General features: G+C 34.4%; 1 long non-coding RNA gene across 1 annotated transcript in view; it reads left to right on the top strand.

Annotated features, from left to right (window-relative positions):
• Positions 1-18,515, top strand: part of LOC145681007 (uncharacterized) — a 200,852-nt gene extending 182,337 nt beyond the window's left edge. The window contains exon 4 of the long non-coding RNA XR_014130710.1: positions 15,738-18,515. This is a non-coding gene — a long non-coding RNA (uncharacterized LOC145681007). The remainder of the gene's footprint in view (positions 1-15,737) is intronic.
• The last annotated feature ends 208 nt before the right edge of the window (positions 18,516-18,723 follow it).

Raw genomic sequence — 18,723 nt, 5'->3', positions numbered from 1 at the left:
AGTGAAGTGTTAGGTTTGAAGTTCCAAAACGAAATGGTAATTTTAACCCGTGTTCATCTTTTAAGTTTACTTCTATTGTATCAAAATATTTCTTTTCAACTTTAACATAATGTGGTGTGTGAAATACAAAAGATTTTACATGACCGTGTTGTACATTATATACACTAAGTTTTCGAACTAATGGGCCTATATTTTGTTGTTGTTTTACAATATCAATGCAAACATTAATTGTATTGGGAATATTATAATCTAAATCACATGGAAATTTTCCACGTGCTAATATTAAATCAACATTTTTAACTTTTGTGTATATAACATTTTTAACATCAAGCGTATTTTCATTAATAAATCCAAAAATCTGTTGTAAACCTGGTGTAACACCAATCATACATTGGTCTTCTAATTTTAAAGAATGCTTAATAACAACTTGATTTTTATTTTGTAAATAGTGTAACATACGAACATTTTCAGGAATTAATTGTAGAATTGATTCAATTGATGAATAATATCCCGGTGTTATTGGAACATGGTAGCGTTCAACTTTATTATCGATAACACTAGTAATTATAATTTCTTCATTTTCACCAACATTGTAAAAACTCCACGAAATATTAATTTGTGTTAATGCAACACCCCATTCCCCATCACTTAAATCAATAGGTTGTGCCAATTTAACTCGAAATGATGATGTAGTATTATTCTCAAAAAGATTGCTACTTGCATTTGAAGGAAGAGTAACGTAAAAGTCGTGTGTAAAGTTCGAATTCATTTTGCAGACTGAATAGAATCTGATCTAATCCACGAATTCATACTTGATGGATATCCTAACCATTTTATATACATCCACCCTTTTTTACGTTTTAATACTTTTTCAATGAGATATGTTTTCTTTGAATTTATAATTACTTTTTGTAATTCTTGTGCATAAAATATTCCTTTAATTTCTTCACCGTTCCAATCTTTTAATTTGTAAGTGACAGGATCTGACTTAATACATTTGTCAACAATAAATATTTCTTGTGACCATTTAGGTAAATATCCTTTTTCTAATACATGTTTATACTTACTAACACGTACATAATCACCCTCATTAAATTTACATGTTATATTCTTTTTATTCTTTTTATTTCCGTATAATGTTTCCCACACTTGATTCACATTGGAATCATTTACTTGTGCAGGTGCCATTTTAATACTTGAATGGTATGAATGATTATAATTTTTTACAATTTGATCTAATACATTAATATAACGATAAGTATTCTTTGCAGTAAAATAACGATACAATCTTTCTTTTAATGTACGTATAAAACGTTCTGCTAATGCGCATTTAATTTCGGAATGAACACTATAATGATTAATTTTATATTCTTTAAACAATTGTTTTACATGACGATTATAAAATTCACCGCCTAAATCTGTTTGTACGTTAAACACGGGTAACTTGAAATTTTTAAAAATTTTTGTTATTGCTTTTACCATTTCAGGACCTTTCTTTGTTTTTAACGGAACACAATATGCGTAACGTGAAAAAATATCAATACAACATAATATATATTTATAATTATTATTATACTTTGCAATATTTTGCATATCTGCTAAATCCATTTGTAATGTTTCATTTGGTGCACTAACATAATACTTTTTACGTTCAAAAACTTTACGAGCTGGTGCATGTAATGTATAAGCATCTTGAGAAGCTAACCAATTTTTAATTTTCTTTTTAGATAACTTTGTTTTGCGTTGTAATGTTTGTATACTTGATAAAGAATCAGGATTTGAATAATCATAATATATTTTTGATAATTTTGTCATTTTTACATACTATATTCTTTCCACTGTTTAAATAAATTAGCAACTACTGCAGGACTAGTAGATTTTCTTACTTTACGAATACGTTGTCTACTACTACTACTACTATTTACTTTTGATGCTGGTGTGCTAATAGGTGTACCAATAAATTCTTTAGGAACATTAAGATCTTCTAATAAATTTTTAAATTCATGAATACCTAAAGGATTTCTTGAATATTTTCTTGTACGAACAACATCATTTACTAAATCTATAATATTTGAACCTGGTATTGTTTTTCCTTGAATACGTACAATGCCAGACTTATCCCACTGAATTTTATCAGAACTTGTCAACTGTTTTAATAATAGATCTGTTTTCCTACGAAGTGTTTTCGGTACTGATTGTAAAATGTCTGATACAAATGGTAAAATAGAAGTATTGCTATCTTGTTTGGAACTTGATGATAATTTTTCTTTTTCTTCTTCTTGAATGATAGGTAAAGTAATAGGCTTATGTGAAGAAGAAGAAGATGTATACTGTAAATAACGATGCAAAGCTTGTTGATATAATTTCCACTTTTGTTGTACACTAAGATCACGGCGTTTTAAGATATTATTCATTTCTTCATCTAAACGTGACTGATGTGAATCTATGGATTTAAGATTTGATTGAATTTCATGTACAGCATTTTCAGGAACTAAAATCATTTTACGTAACTCTGACATATTTAACGACTGAAAATACTACTTCCTACTGCTGCAAGAAGTGGTCCCAAGATTAACGGTAAAAGCGCACCACCTTTTTGTAGTAACAACTTCTTCTTTTTATTTAATGCAGTACGCTGCTGAGATAGAGCACGTAAGATCTTTTTATGTCTACGTAAACGTTGCTTCTGACGCGAATTTAAAGGAATGTTTCCTTTTATTGTGTTTTTAGCTACTTGAGATATTGTTCTTATTAAATCCCCTGAAGCATTTTGTAAATGTTGTTTTCGTTTTGCATTTTTGCATTTGCACAGAGCACGGAGCGTGCTGTAGTGTTGTTTCACCTTCAACATTTTGATGCCGACTAAACAAAAATTTCTGTATGCATGTCTTTTACGTTAGCGTACACATGCATGATTTCATTCGGAAAAATATTTGTACGTATTCGCAATGCATCGTTTGTTTTTTGTGTCAAGTCAAATAATAAATAAGTGTGAGGCTCCCGTGTTACTTCTTCGAACACACTCACGACTTCTTTACTATACCGAGGCATAATTTGCCTTGCTAAATATTGTATTTGTAATTTATCACGTGGATTTTTAAATACTATAATATAATGTGCATTTAAACTAATATCACGTGCATGTTTTCCTTTTGGAAATAAATTTTGGATAATAAATATTACAGTTAACTTTTTATGATGTGCATACTTTGTAAATAAATTAGCAACATCGCCATTAGTTTCCGACATTAAATCATCAAGTATTAATAATGAATTTTCTTTAATTTCAAAATTATTCATGTCAGGTATTCCCTCTACAAAACGTATTTTTGCATTTGCATCTAATTTTGGTATTACTGCACCATAACACCAAACAATATCATTAAATTTTATACTAAACATTTGATCACATTCATTAAGTAAACGATTTACAAAACAAGTTTTACCAGCCCTTGAAGGACCAGCAATTAAAATAGTAGAGGGATGTTGAAACTTTAACATCTTGTAATCAAATGAATGCATACAATAGAGACTCTGCTTTATATACACACACTCACACTCATACATTCACATATTTTCGAACATGTGAATTTTAATATTTTCACAATCGTTGATTGTTCGGAGTATATATACTAATGAAACGGATAAAAAATCACTGGGATATAAGATTAAAGCTTGAAATGAAAAAATCACTGGGATATAAAATTAAAGCTTGAAATGAAAAAAAAATAAATTATGAATAAATTAAAATAAATTAGGAATAAATTAAAATAAATTAGGAATAAATTAAATATTTTTAAGAACGAGTATACGAACCGGTTTAAAAAAAAAAGAGACATTCATACAACTCACATTCATTCATTCGTGGGTCTATAACCGTAAGGTACACTTGCACGTTTTTGTACTGGTTCATCGTCAGTTATGTCAGGTTCGTCAATACGTTTTCGTTTTTTGTTGACCTCACGGTGTGTCTTTGTCTCCCTACAGCTAAAGATACGGAACCCCGGTCTACGAACGATACTGTTTGGGTTTTCTATTACTGTGGACTCTAATTGTCCAGACACTAATTTATAGAAACTCTCAAAGTTAATTTTTTGAGAGGTTCTATCGTTTAGTGTTATCCCCCTAATTTTGAATATATCGCGAACATCCCCTTGGGCATTTGTTAGCCGCATTGCGTAGTTTTTACAGCCAAGACCTATAAAGGTTGTAAACTCCCAACCTTCAGGAATTTCATTTGTAAGATCACCCAAATAGTTTCCGAGCGGTAACAAGGGTTCCTCATCTTTTTTCTGTAGATACATGATACTGTCAGTGTCACAGTAGATTGCTCTGTCAGGTCCTACAGTCGTCAGTAGTTCGTAAAGTCTAAGTCTAGCCCACGAAGTAATAAATGCGGCTAGTATCACATTAGAAAACGCTAACGGGACGTTTTCGTTTTCAATGTCTCTGTATGTGACAATGAGATGGTCATCATCAATTGGTACCACACTTTGAATCTCATACCTTGCCGTAGTTAAATACCTAAGAAATGTGACCTCATCATTAACGATTATACTCTGTGACATATCTGTGCGCTGCCCCCACTTTCCATACAATGAATTGAGGTATAGTTTTGCACATTGCCTCAATCCAGGGTTCGTCCTAATATTATCATAATTTAATCGTATGCCTTCATGGGCATAATATTCTTCGATATATTTATGTTTGTCTTCTTCAGTGGTACAGTAAGCAGGAAAACCAGAGGCTTCCTGCTTCATCTGAAGGAAGGAATTCACATAGGTCCCGAACAGCCCACCTGAATTCCCCTCTTCAGGATCTAAGAGTTCAAATTCCCATATCTCATGTATATCGATTATTTTGTAACCTTTTTTAAGAGCAAGGTGTAACTCTGGAGTACAAAATGTTCCTGTGAGAGCACACTCAGCGTCACTATGAGTACATTCATTAGTGTTTTCTTCTTCCATACATGTGCGGCAAAGGCCGAAAAGTAATCGGCCTCCCGCAACGTATGGTAAGATCGGAAAATAGAGGTCCTTTGCAGGGACAATTGTGCATTTGACTACACCGTGAATACTTTCCACATCTGGAAAGTCCGGTCCCGTGTGAATCTTAGGTGATTTAACCGGCATAGGTTTACGCGCCATTACCCATGGGTAAAGGCTAGTTACATCGGCATAAGATATACGCTCATCACTCGTACAATTGACGTAAGAACGAAAGACCTCCGTGCGACCACCGTTGTAACAGTTCTTAGGAATAAGAAAATCAGGTAGATTAGTACAACGTTCTTGAACAAACTTTTGCACTTCCTTGTCCGTCTTTACCTTATTATCCCAAGAACATTCCCATATTTCATATAGGTTTACACCTATACTTTTTAGGTACTTACGACGGCGCATGGTTTGCTCATAGCGTTTTTCCATCGTATTGTACGAGTCTTGTGCATCGTGCAAAACCGCGTCACGGTTAAAGGGAAAACAATGGCGGCAGGCATGGAAAAAACATCCGTAATACTCGAAGGCAGCGTTGAGTCCTTCGTGCCATCCATCGACCTTGTACCTACCAATATACTTTTCCCCACCTCTCCTAGCATGCTGGATTTCTATCCCTAATTGGTCTTCCATATACATAAGCCATTGCATAGCTTTTGTACTATACTTGGTCTTATGATGAAATCCCAACGCGGGAATGATAGGAATAGTATTTTCCGGTAAGTGCAAGGTACGATATGTACGCATTGCAAGACTTGCAATGGTTGATGATGTTATGAAACATTGCAAACCCTCCGTTTTCTCTTCAATAATATCGCTAAATTTGATGACCGCTTCTGTTAGAATTCTAACATCATTTTTACAATAAGCCAACATATCCTTCTGCAGGTTAAACTCCTCGCCACTTTCCGCACGTTCTTGGTGCCAGGCTTCCAATTGTTTTCTTTCTTCTGTGCTTCGTCCCTCAGGGTCATAGTACTTAAGTGGAGGGTAGGGACCGACATAATTTTGATTTTCTTCAGTATTAAACAAATATGGGAAATCTCCCTTCTTTAAATTTTGACTAAGGCCTAACGTTTTCGGTAATCTGGATAATTTGGCACCAATATAGAGGAAAAAGTCGCGAAAAAAGATACGGTTACCTATATTAATATTAAAAATCTTTTGACCCTGAATAAGAACACTAGGTACAATATGCTGGTCTTCTATTAGAGTTCTAAGACAGAAGAGACCATCATATCTGGATGCGTTATGAGCGATCGCCAGGATTTTCTGAAAGACAGGACGTTCTACTAACACGTGGTTAATAAAATCCGTCATTGTCTTAAAAGAAAACGAACGATTTCCAATATTGTCACCGCACGTTTTACAAGGCTCATCGATACCTTTCCTTATACAGACGTGACATACATGATGACAACACACCAGTACAACCTCATGTTCCCTTTCACCGCGCTCATTCGGCGCCTTCAACATCGTCTCTACATCATAGGTAATGTACATAAACCTTTTCGTATGAACAGGTTGCTGTTTCTGAACAAAACATGTATGATTTGTATCAACATACGCGCTGCATGTTGAACAAAAATGTTCACCACACATGTGTTCAGATTTTCGCCCCCTCTTATCAAAGATGATACCACAATCGATGCAGAGCTTTACATTATCACATACGGATTTAGCCGCTTTATTACATGTCAGATGGCTGTCAAAACAAATACCCGCAGCAAACTCTCTATTGCATGCATTACATTTAATTCTGTTTGCAGTATAGTCCCGTTCGTGAGTATGTTCGCAAAAAGAACAACGAGTTTTACACTTATGTACCCAATATCTTTCATCATAAGCTTCCAAACAATAATAACAATACTTCCGTGCCTTGAGAAAACTTCTAATATTACGAATGGGTTCGAAATGACCAATAGTGTTACCTCTTTGATATAGGATAAAAATCTTCTTTTCTGCATATTCTCCCGGATAAAGTACTATATATTCCCGATTATTCTTTTCAACCTCCTCATAAACAACGATTTGATATTCCCCTTTCAAATATGCTTGAAAGAGGTCCAGATCAGAGATGTCACAACCTTGCTTACTTTGAACGTTAACTCCTGCCATTTCGCAGAGAACTTCTGCTTTAAGAATCCAATTATCATAGTCTCTTGTTTTTAAATTATACAAAACTTTACTACTTGCGGTATGTTTTGTTATTCCATATATTATGGCCATGGGGAGGCAGTACATATTCTTATTTTCAATGCGAATTAATCGCTTTTCCAAGTAATCTTGGTATTTGCAATATTTTCGGACAGCACTCATTGCATTAGGTCTTCCTTGTCCGTGCAAATTCTCCGCTATATGGAATCGAAACAATACTTCTTCCCCTAAAAGGAACACTTCATTCGAATTTAGTACTCGTTCGATTGAAGTGAGGACTGTTCTAGCAGTGAAATTGTCCTTTCTTCTAAATGGTACATACACTGGTTTGTTATTAGTACTATTACTACTTTCAACGTATAAACCAATGTAGTCCATGGGGCGTGCATTGGAGATCACATGTTCCAACGCAAAATCGATTAAACTCTCAATATAGGCCTCTGGGCTATTAATATTCCTTTCATCACCCACAGGTCTGACGACAATTTCATGGCCCGTAAGATGAAACTTACGAAACCTTTGTCTGCTTTGTCTTACAACTTCGAAATTACTATTTCTTTGATTATCCCCGCCATGACTATTATCACTACTACTACCACTTGTACTACCACTATTATAACTACCAGTAGTACTACTTGTACTATTCTTATTTATGTTGCCATGTCCAACCATTGGTGGGACACTAGCAGATGACGGTCCAGGCTGGGGAGAAAAAATCAATTGGTTCCCATAGTCATGATTATCCTGTACACAATATTGAGTTGTATTGTATACAGGATTTTCTCCCTGGACCTGTTGCGTGGGTATAACCACAGCATTGTCCGCATTTTCAACCAATCTCCTCATTTCTTCTTCAATTGGTAATTCAACGGAATTTAGATTGCCAATCCCATCTGCTTTATCATTTAGGAAAGCTAAATCTTCATTTGATAACAAATATAAATTATTAGGACTCAAGTTATGAGTTTCTTGAGGGGTCATGACTATGGCATTATTATTATTATTTTCAGATGGGATTAAGCATGGTTCCAAAACAAATCGCGAGCCAAAATCAAAAAACTCAGATAACTCTGTATCATTTATCCTATCTACCTGACCTTCCCCACAAGCTAATAAATACATAACTTTATCTAGAGCCAATTCATATGATTCTTTACTACGGAAAAAACCGTACACAAACAAATCCAGTACGTCAGCACTGCTTACACAGTGCTGGAGAAGTAGTATATCATTACCTTCAAAGACACGAAGGGTCCGCAATATGGCTTCGCATCTCACGGTTCCCCTATGGCCAAGTCTGCTTAATTCCATGATGGCTTTCCACGTACTAAAAACCCTAGGGTACTCGTTGAGACCGCGCAAAACCTCTTGCAGGTAGATCTCATCAATCATGTTAAATTCTTCAGTCGGGCAGAAGAAATCCATCTAAAGAATAAAAACAACAAAAACTATTTTGAGTAATCAACACCACTTTAATAAAAAAAAGATCAAATAAATACATCTTTTAAGCAACGCTCACATGATAATATCATATAAAAGAAAAAAAATTAATCACCTTTAGTTAATTAGTAATATGTAAATAGAAATCAATCAAGTTACTTTATGAAAAAAAAATCAGTAAATATATTCACCTATATTAAGTTATAAACTATTCTATTAAAAATATCCACATACATACATACACACACACACACACACACACACACACACACACACACACACACACAGAGAGAGAGAGAGAGAGAGAGAGAGAGTTTCTCTTTGTTCATTAATATTGGTTAAATACAAGTCAAGTACAATTAAAAACTATATAATTTCTTTCTTTCTTTTTTAAAAAAATCATAATAATAACCATAAGAAATACATACGTTTCAAGGCTTAATTTTCCGTTCACAATCCACAAAAAAGAAAAAGAAGAAATCTCAGCTGGGATAGTCGGTACTTTTTAATTAATTGCTAGCACCACAACGCTTAGCACAGCTTCAATATCTGTAATAAAACAGGTCTCAATAAATATACTGGTAATCCTGTATACTTTATTTAATACTATTAAAATAGGTTAAATAATCAGGAAAGCTTTCTCTATGATCTTTAACGCACGCCGACGTAAGAAAAAATGATAAGCGTACACATCAAATACATGCTATATCATGTTCTATCAAGTGTTCTCCCCCTCCCACCACTAACAGTGACATCTGTCGGAGAACTTTTAAATTAACTCTAGTTTACTTTAAGCCGTGTGCCGTGTTGACGTATTTATTATTAGTCCTGAATATATATTTATATTTTAAAAGGTACAGTATGATATATATATATTTCTTTTTAGCCAATAAATACTACTGATAGCATTAAATAAGTACCCTTCTCGCAGTTGTGTTCTGTTAATAAAACATAATTTGTGAGGGCATAGTTAATTCTTCTTCTATCAGTAAACCACCAAACGTTCATTATATTACAAATCCCTAAGGGGGACCCTTCAGTTGAACATAATTATCATCATTATGTTATTACCTATTCAGAAAAAACCCGCAATTGTAAAAACTAACTAACTAATGGGGAACTTTAACACATATCAATGTATATGGTAAAAACACATAATTCTCTTTTTGCTATAATATAATACTGCTAAAATCTCGGGTCACCTGTAACTAAGAAGGGTAAGGGCTCCCGTTACTTGTAGAAATATACTACAATAGTCGTACGTGATTTTCCTTTTGCTATAATATAATACTGTTAAAATCTAAGTAAGCCTGGGGGCCACGGTGGCTCGGTGGTAAAGCGTTCACCCCCCCCCCCTGGTGTTTGGGGTCCCGGGTTCACACCAAATATTTCAACATTTTCATAACAATCATTGTTTGGATTTATTTTTTTTTATAAATTGTGGTGGACAAACATCGTACATATGAAAATTTCTCGGGGGTTCTCCCGTTTCCTCCCACTTCCTATATACTTTTAAGAGCTTTCTTTGTAAAGCGAAGCAATATAAAAAAAACAATTTATTAGGAGAATATCTTTTATTCTCTCACATATTGTTCGACAAATAAAATAATCACCGTCTCCTTTAGCCTAACCGGCATAATTGTGGGACTCAAAATTTTCTAAGTAATCCTGTAACTGGGACCCGCCAATTATACTACAAATAGGACTACATAATTTCCTTGTAATACAATACTGTTTAAATCTGGAGGAACCCATAACTAAAGGGGGGGAAGGGCCCCCGTTACTTGTAAAAATATACTACAAATAGTCGTACGTAATTCTCTTTTGCTATAATACTGGTAAATTTAGGCAATCTATCTGACAGGCAAAAACCACTTAGTTGGAGGGATATAGTACAAATAGGACTACATAATTTCATTTTTGCTATAATACTGTTTAAATCTATGTTGGGCTATCTAAAAGGCAAAAGCCCCTCGTTGAGGGACATGGGCTCTATCTGGGAGGTAAAACCCACTTAGTTGGAGGGACATCATTTCAATTCGCTTCAATGTAATACAATACTGCTAAAATCTGGAGGAAGGGCCCCCGTTACTTGTAAAAATATACTACAAATAGACGTACATAATTCTCTTTTTGCTATAAGATAATACTGCTAAAATCTAGGATCGCCTATAACTAATGGGCCCCGTCAGTTATAGCCACGTAATTTTCCTTTTGCTTTGCGGATATACAACAGGTTTTCAAGTCAAAAGACAGTGTTCAATAACCAATGTATTTAGGTGTTTCCGTAAAATTTTCTTTCTTGACATTAAAACTATTGTTTGCGCTATGCTGCTACCACCCAGGCAAAATAACTAACATTCAGTAATATTTACTATTAAAACACGATAATGTTGGGGGAAAAGCGCTCCCCCAAGACTAAAACATTTCTTTCTGCAAATACTAGTCTTAGTTCAAACATTTGCGTTCCTAAAAAGATTATCAGATGTGTTACCAAAGCGTAGTAGTATGCCATCTATTGGCAAATGAGCTTACTTAAACAGTTCAAGTCCCATCTGTACAACGTACATATATATATATATTAGGTATAACTGATTTAAAGTGCTCGGTATAACAGTTTAAAAAAAAAATCGTAACAAATGAATCAAACATATTGTAATTAAGCATCCTATAATTAAGCAAATAAAACTCTACAAGTAAATGGTCCGTCTTTTATTTGTAGGTTCACATTTTTTAATATGTTCTGAGCTTTCATAGAAATCGAACCAATAAAATAAATTAACACGGAACTTCTAATGAAGTGATTGAACAAAAAAAAAAAAGCAAATGAACCAATAAAATAAAATAACACGAACGAATAAAATAATCACACTACAAGTGTTCTGAGCTTGCTTCGCATACAATCCAATAAATAAGTTGAATTTGCTACGAGAAAGAATGAATGAAATAAAATAACACGAACGAATAAAATAATCACACTACAAGTGTTCTGAGATTTCATAGAAATCGAACCAATAAAATAAATTAACACGGAACTTCTAATGAAGTGATTGAACAAAATAACACGAACCAATAAAAAAAGAAGCGAAATAATGAAAAAAGATACGATCCGTAAATAATAATAATAATAATAATAACAATAATAACTTTAGTAATCGAAAATCGCAATTACATTTCAAGCGTTTTCAGTATATCGCAAAGCTTATCCTCTCGTCATGATTACAAAAAAATGGTCGTAGGTTTATTTCCCGGATAATGTTTCTCAGAAGCAAATCGTGTAGTTTTTCAATAATTATTCAAAAACTCATTATTATAATTAAGTGAATAATACATGGTATTAAAAAAGTTCTCACCTTAAAAATCAGAGTTCGTTCTGTTAAATCAGTCACAAAAAAGTTCAACACACAAAAGATCAATACACACACACACTATGAAACGGTGTAAAAACAATAATAACAAACTTTATTTCAATACTATATATATATATAAGGATTTCATTATGTCCCTCCCCCAAGCATCATGTTTCATCGGGTTTTCAATCCGATTTCATTAATTATAAATAAATAAATAAGGTCGTCATATCCGCTAACATCGTTTATTCAGTGTTACGGTAAGACATCTAAAATTTCTTATTTTCAAGTTCGTCAACCGCTGGAGAAATCTCATTCAAACAGGGTATCGATCGATCAACATTCAGGACAGGCTATGTACGGTTTTCATCTAATTAAGGAAAATGCTTACATGTTCATCAGATATTAGATATTCTGCCAAAAATCAGATATTGCCACAAAAATACATCTTCTAAAGGGGGAAGAAACATAAAATTTCTATCTGTCTTCTTCATCACTGCAGATAAGTATCGCAGTAACAAACATCGTTAATGGAAAAATATTTCAGTACGTCACCAGTCAAAGTTCCAACAAACAAGGAAGAAAGTGTCTACGGTTATTCCAGTACAAGCGGAAATAAAAGTAGAAAGTACATTGACATTCTATATCTATGTCACCACTCAATGTTCTAACGGAAGCAAGGGGAAACGCGTGTAAAGCAACAACCCGGAAATAATGGCATTTTACAAAAATAAACCTCTATTCATTCTAAGACAGTCTTCTCTCAGAGACGGAAGAACAATTCACTCGCTCCGTATTTCAAACTTGGCTGTAAACACGGAGTTAACTATAAGGAATAAAAATAATGAATATTAACAAAATAAATAAAGCATTCAATCATACACACATTTCGTATTTTCCCATATGTTTTTTTTTCTCGCCAATTTACATGTGAGAATTGCAATAATTCTCAGTACAATACAGCGTTCACCATTGGTGTTTGGTGGAGTCCCGGGTTCAGTCTCCGTACAATACAGCATTCATCTCTGGTGCTAAAGGCCCCATATTCAATCCCCGTACAATGCAACGTTCATCTCTTGTGCTAAGGGTCCCATATTCAATTCCCATAAAATACAGCATTCACCACTATTGCTAAGGGCCCCATATTCATTCCCCGTACAATGCAACGTTCATTTCTGGTGTTAAGGGTACCAGGCTCATTTTCAGTACAATACAGCATTCATCTCTGGTGTTAAGGGTCCCATATTCATTCCCCGTACAATGCAACATTCATCTCTGTTGCTAAAAGTTCCATATTCAATCCCCGTACAATGCAGCATTCATCTCTGATGCTAAGGGTCCCATATTCAATTCCCGTACAATGCAACGTTCATTTCTGATGCTAAGGGTCCCATATTCAATTCCCATAAAATACAGCATTCATCTCTGATGCTAAGGGTCCCATATTCAATTCCCATAAAATACAGCATTCACCACTGTTACTAAGGGTCCCGGGTTCGATCCCAGTGCGTATCACACATTATAAGTATTCTGAGCTTCTTATTTTTAACAAATAAAATAATCACCATCTCCTTTAGCCTAACAGGTGGGACTCAAATATTAATTTAATCACTACTACGAAAGTACGTAATACAGAATGACGTATCAACAGATTTAATTCAAATTTCCATTATTATTATTTTTAAAAATAACCAGTATAAAGTCTCTACAGACACGCATACACACTCGAAAAAGAGAACATGACCTTTCCATGTCAGCACAACTAAAAACAGAAATATAACAACTTTCCAAATCCATGTCATCAACCCATAATGACCTACCAAACCGTATGACAACATCCATTAGGCCAGACAGTTATAAAAATATACACAGCGGCGGCAAGCCTTTGTCGTAGAAAAGTTCAGGCTCTCCTACTGAAATTAACAAGAAAAATTAATTCTTTCTAAGTTTATTCTGCCAATGCTCTGGGAGCATTCTCAATTCGTTCACTATCGAGTGACGATAGAAGAGAAAAAGTATGGTAGTCCCGAAGAGAAAAAAAAATGCAGGATTTCAACGGATTTATGTGTTTCATATCCCTCATATACTTTTTAAATGTCCGTCCGGTAGAAGTATGCATAGGCCGGAATTTTTAGCCCGAGCCCGGCACGGCCCGCAAATTTATAATGTTAGGCCCGTGCCAAGCCTGAAATATGTTTTAGCCTTTAGGTCCCAGCCGGTGTGATAGTCAAATCAGCCTGAAATAAGTCTGAATTACAGAAACTTAGTAATTAACACAAAATTGTATGTTTATTAACAACAATTAGATTCTTAATTTTGCAGTTTAAAATCTTACGTGATTCAGAGAGAACAACGAAATAAGTTAGCGTTTACACTTATTAACTACATGAATTCTCTAAAGAAAATTGTCATATAAAAATTCCGTCTCCGTTAGCCTCGGTACATAACATGGGACGTTAAACTATATATTTCATTTCATTTTACTTATAAAAATTATCATGAAATCGAAACATGAATACTCTAATTGTTTAAAACGGAATGTTAATGTGTGCAAGTTCTTATGCAAATGGATGTCAACTTAACTCACTCAGACAGTCGTCAAAGCAGTTTTCTTTTTTCTCCATGATCACCAAATCATCAATTTTTCTTTATCTTGAACTATTGAAATGAGGAAAAGGTGCAATTTTTGCTATTCAGTTTCGGCAACGTTTGATTCCACTTTTTACAACTAAAAATGGGAATACTATATTTTTTTGCGGAGAATTTGTAAAAGAAATACTTCCGATATCAGCAATAGAAAGAAATAATAATAAAAAACTAAAACCAAAATATAAACTGACATCATCTTGGAGAAAAAGAAACAGGATAACTCGTTCTGAATGCTTTTGTTACAAGGAGTACTTTAATTCAGTGTAAGAAACAGTACTTCTACTCACAGACAAGCTAAGCACAGGGGCGTCATTTAGGGGGGCAGGGAGGGGCAATTGCCCCTGAGTTTGAGATTTCTATAGATTCTATCAATAAAATAGTACTAAATCAGTGAAATACGCGAAATTTTACCTATATCAAGGGGTTTTGCGCCCCCCAAGCAAAATCTGAAATTACGCTCCTGGAAGCATGTTTATTTCTGTTACTTTCAGCTTTTCTCTCCACTACACAATTTTCTCTCAATTGCACAATGATAAATTTTTAGTATGGGAATCTCAAATTATAAATTTAGATGCGCTTTAAAAGTTCTGCAGAAAGAATGATCTAACAAATATTGTAAAGTATATTTTCAAAGTTGGGTCCAAAAAGGCCCGAGAAATATAAATGTATATTTAATAATTTATAGCCTGAGTGCGGCCCGAGCCCGAATTCATCTATGCTTTATAGGCCCGAGCCCGTGCAGACCTCTACCGTCCGGCTGTTCGTCCATTCTTAGTCCTAATGTATGTTCACTCGCACAGAGGCCACACCCTTCAAGGTATCCAAAACAAATTTTAAAGTTTTGTATGAGATTTCTTTGAGACGTTTTCGAGTATTCCTCGTACCACTAGAATAAAGGTAGTTTATTGAAAGACGAAAAAAATGAGTTTTTCTCGAAAACTGCGCCAACAATTTCGTTTAGATTTCATGCGTGAGTATTTTATTAATAAACCTATCCATGGTACGAGGATCATTTAGAAAGCAATGCCTCCAATCCCACTACTTGGCTAAGAGTACTGCTAACATTCTTAACTGTTTATCATTAATGCACTGATGTTTAAGCTATAGAATGTCATTTGTTTCACCTTACTATTTCTTCTCGTTACAGATTAATCTAGCAGTCCATGGCATCCAGTGATGACGTCCGGTTGAAACAGAGGGCTGTCTTGAATTTCTGACTGCAGAAGGTTGTGCGCCCAGGAACATTCATCGTTTGCGACGGGTCGCGGATACACCATTACGACCCAGAAACGAATCGTTAGTCGATGGAATATCACCACACATCCTCTCCTCCTCCAAAATGTTCAAAGTTGTTCCACCTCAAGGATGTTTATACATAGAGGACCTGCCCATATGTATCTTCATCCTATTAAGTCGATGAAGCCAAAAAACAACCGAGCATCAGCACGTCTGATTGGCTACTTTCGTTTCCGCCATGATTGTTGGCTCAAAACATTTCGATCCTATTGAGTAGGGGCGGCGAAACTGTGACGTATGGCTTCAAGATTTTGTTGTAAGGGCAGATCCTCTATTTTATAAGATCCTTGTTCTATCTGCTGGCAAAAGTGTTGTTGACATCTTGTCTCATTCTGCCTATAGCCCAAATCTTGTGCCCTGCGACTTTTGGCTCTTCCCTAAACTTAAGGATCACCGTAAGGGCCAACGCTACAGTTGTGATGCGAATGTAGAAGCAGCAGTTTGGTTTGGCAATGGCAATGGTGTCGCCAGCAGCCACCACAATTCTTCGCCGACGGCATGAAAAAACTTGTTTCGCGTAGGCGCAAGTGTGCTGCCCGTAATGGGGACTATGTTTAAAAAATGATGCCACTATTTGTACTTGACATTGCAAGCTTTTCACTAATACCTATATCGTGCTGTCTGTCAAACACAAATAAAGGTATCACCTTGAAGGCATTACTTTCTGAATCACCCCCGTATAAGTCATTTTTCTGGAGAATATCCAGAAGGGTATAAAACTACAGTATAGCATTGTCCTCCTGTGTCAGAATTCCTTGTCCTCATTGTCTTCAGAATTCACAAGGGTAGTTTAGTCTTGAGGGCGAGATTTCCTCGGACAAAGTTCTCAAAAACTATAATTTTGTTCATATTTCATCATTAGATTTTAGAATATTAACTTTAGCATATGATTTAATTTAAGAAATTAGGGCGATAAAGTTTAGTACGCAGGCCTTTATCTTTCATTATATTTAGTTAGTATACCCTACAATAGATCCAAATGTGGAAACTTTCTTCCTCTTTTGAGAAACTTGAGTCCATTCTTTGCAACTGAATGAATGAAAAAAAAAAAAAAAAAAACTGTGCAAGAGATTCCATCTCAAAAAGTTCGATCTAAAAACAAATTCTTTTTTGTTTGTTGGAAGCTCCATGTAAAACTTTTCGACTTCTTCCCTGTGTGTCGTTCTCTGGTCTTTTTTTTCTTTCTTTCTTTCTTTCTGATGCTTTCATAAAAGCTCTTCAAATCTTTCTTTTCAAGTTACGAAAGAAGAAAAATGAAGAAATCTGGAGTCTCGTTCCAAAGAGAAGAAAACACATTTTTTCTTTCTTTTTACGTCATCAGAAGATCTAATTAATCTAATCTATAGTAGAAGGACATACAAAGAAGATGAACCAAAGATGTAATAAGAAAGAAAGATTCCAACGGAGGATTAGTTGATTTTTTTTTTTCTGAAGAAACAATGTTGATAAATGGAAGTTACGCAAGAAGTTCTTTCTGTAAATCCTTTGGGGCTACGATTACCATGCTCAACTCTCGAACGCATGATTATGTTTGACTCCATTTGCGAAGGCTTTTAACTGGTGTAGCTCTTAGTATGTGAGCAATACAACATAATTTTCACATTGACTAGATTTTCAACTGTACATTCTGGAAATATTTCTCCCACCTCTTCTTTATCTTGTTCTTAATTGTCATTTAGCTTAAGATTTCAGTGTGTATATTAGATTTTCACTTGTTCATTTGATGTGCCAACAAGGTGCTATGAAACCTCATGTATATACTATATGTGCTTTCAAAATTGCTTACCTGTGCAAGCAAACTATCGACTTCGAGGATTCAGAGTTCGTATCCTCGATGCGTTACATATTACAATTGGCGAATAAGAATTTTATAATTTTCCCGGTGTGCTTTTCTTCTAAATTAAAACTAGTTAAGATATTTATTAAATTGTCCTAAATCATTTATTTTACTCACTTAAATTTTACCTTTGCGTAATGTATTCTTGTTAGTAGTAGTATTTTGCGATTCACGGTTTACAGTTGATATATCCTGTAATCATTTTGGTTTGTCCAATCCTATACTCATTATTTGGAGGCAAGGTCATTCAGTGGTAGAGCGCTTACATCTAGTGCGTGGAGCCCCTGGTTCAATCCGCTGCCAAGTAAGTTTGTGGTGGACAGCATCGTGTCTGTGAGTTCTCTGGAAATACTCACATTTCCTCACGCATTATAGATCCATCAAATAGATATAGAATGCTAAAACTATAAAAGTTGTGACTCAAGTCTCATAGCTTCAAATACTTTTACTCGTATTTCAATATTTTCTAATTTAATAAATATTGGGTCATAACTAGAATAACAAAACTGATTGCTTGTACTTTAGCTTCCTTTTATACTAAACAAGTATATATTTACAATTCTATTTTCTATTGTCTCTTTACATGTCAACATAATGAATGGAAATTCAGAAATTAGGCCATATACAGGATGCGTATGAAAATAAACCAATAACTGTTTCTTTCTAGAACTTTTGTTTTTGTGTTAGAAATTTGTGAGCGTCATTTAAGACATCATAATTGTGATAAGCCCAAATTTCTGCATAATGTTAAAAGTTCTAAAAAAAAAAAAAGGCTATTTACTTTATTTTAACTAGTGATCCTGTGCATTGTAAAACAAGTAAAATTCTTTCTTTCTGTTTTACGTTAGTTTTCGATATTTTCTCCACCTTATTTTTTACACCTCAACATATTTATTAAAACTCGGAGATATTTTATGAAATTTTCACGGTAACAGAGCATATACACAATAATCAATCAAAATCAATTTTTTTTAAAACGAAAGCTATCATAACAAGAATT

The sequence above is a fragment of the Thermobia domestica genome, chromosome 3, assembly GCF_964235325.1.
Source record: "Thermobia domestica chromosome 3, izTheDome1.hap1.1, whole genome shotgun sequence".
NCBI classification, from domain to species: Eukaryota; Metazoa; Arthropoda; class Insecta; order Zygentoma; family Lepismatidae; genus Thermobia; species Thermobia domestica.
The sequence above is the reverse complement of the archived record's forward strand: the minus strand, read 5'-3'. Positions and strand labels throughout refer to the sequence as shown.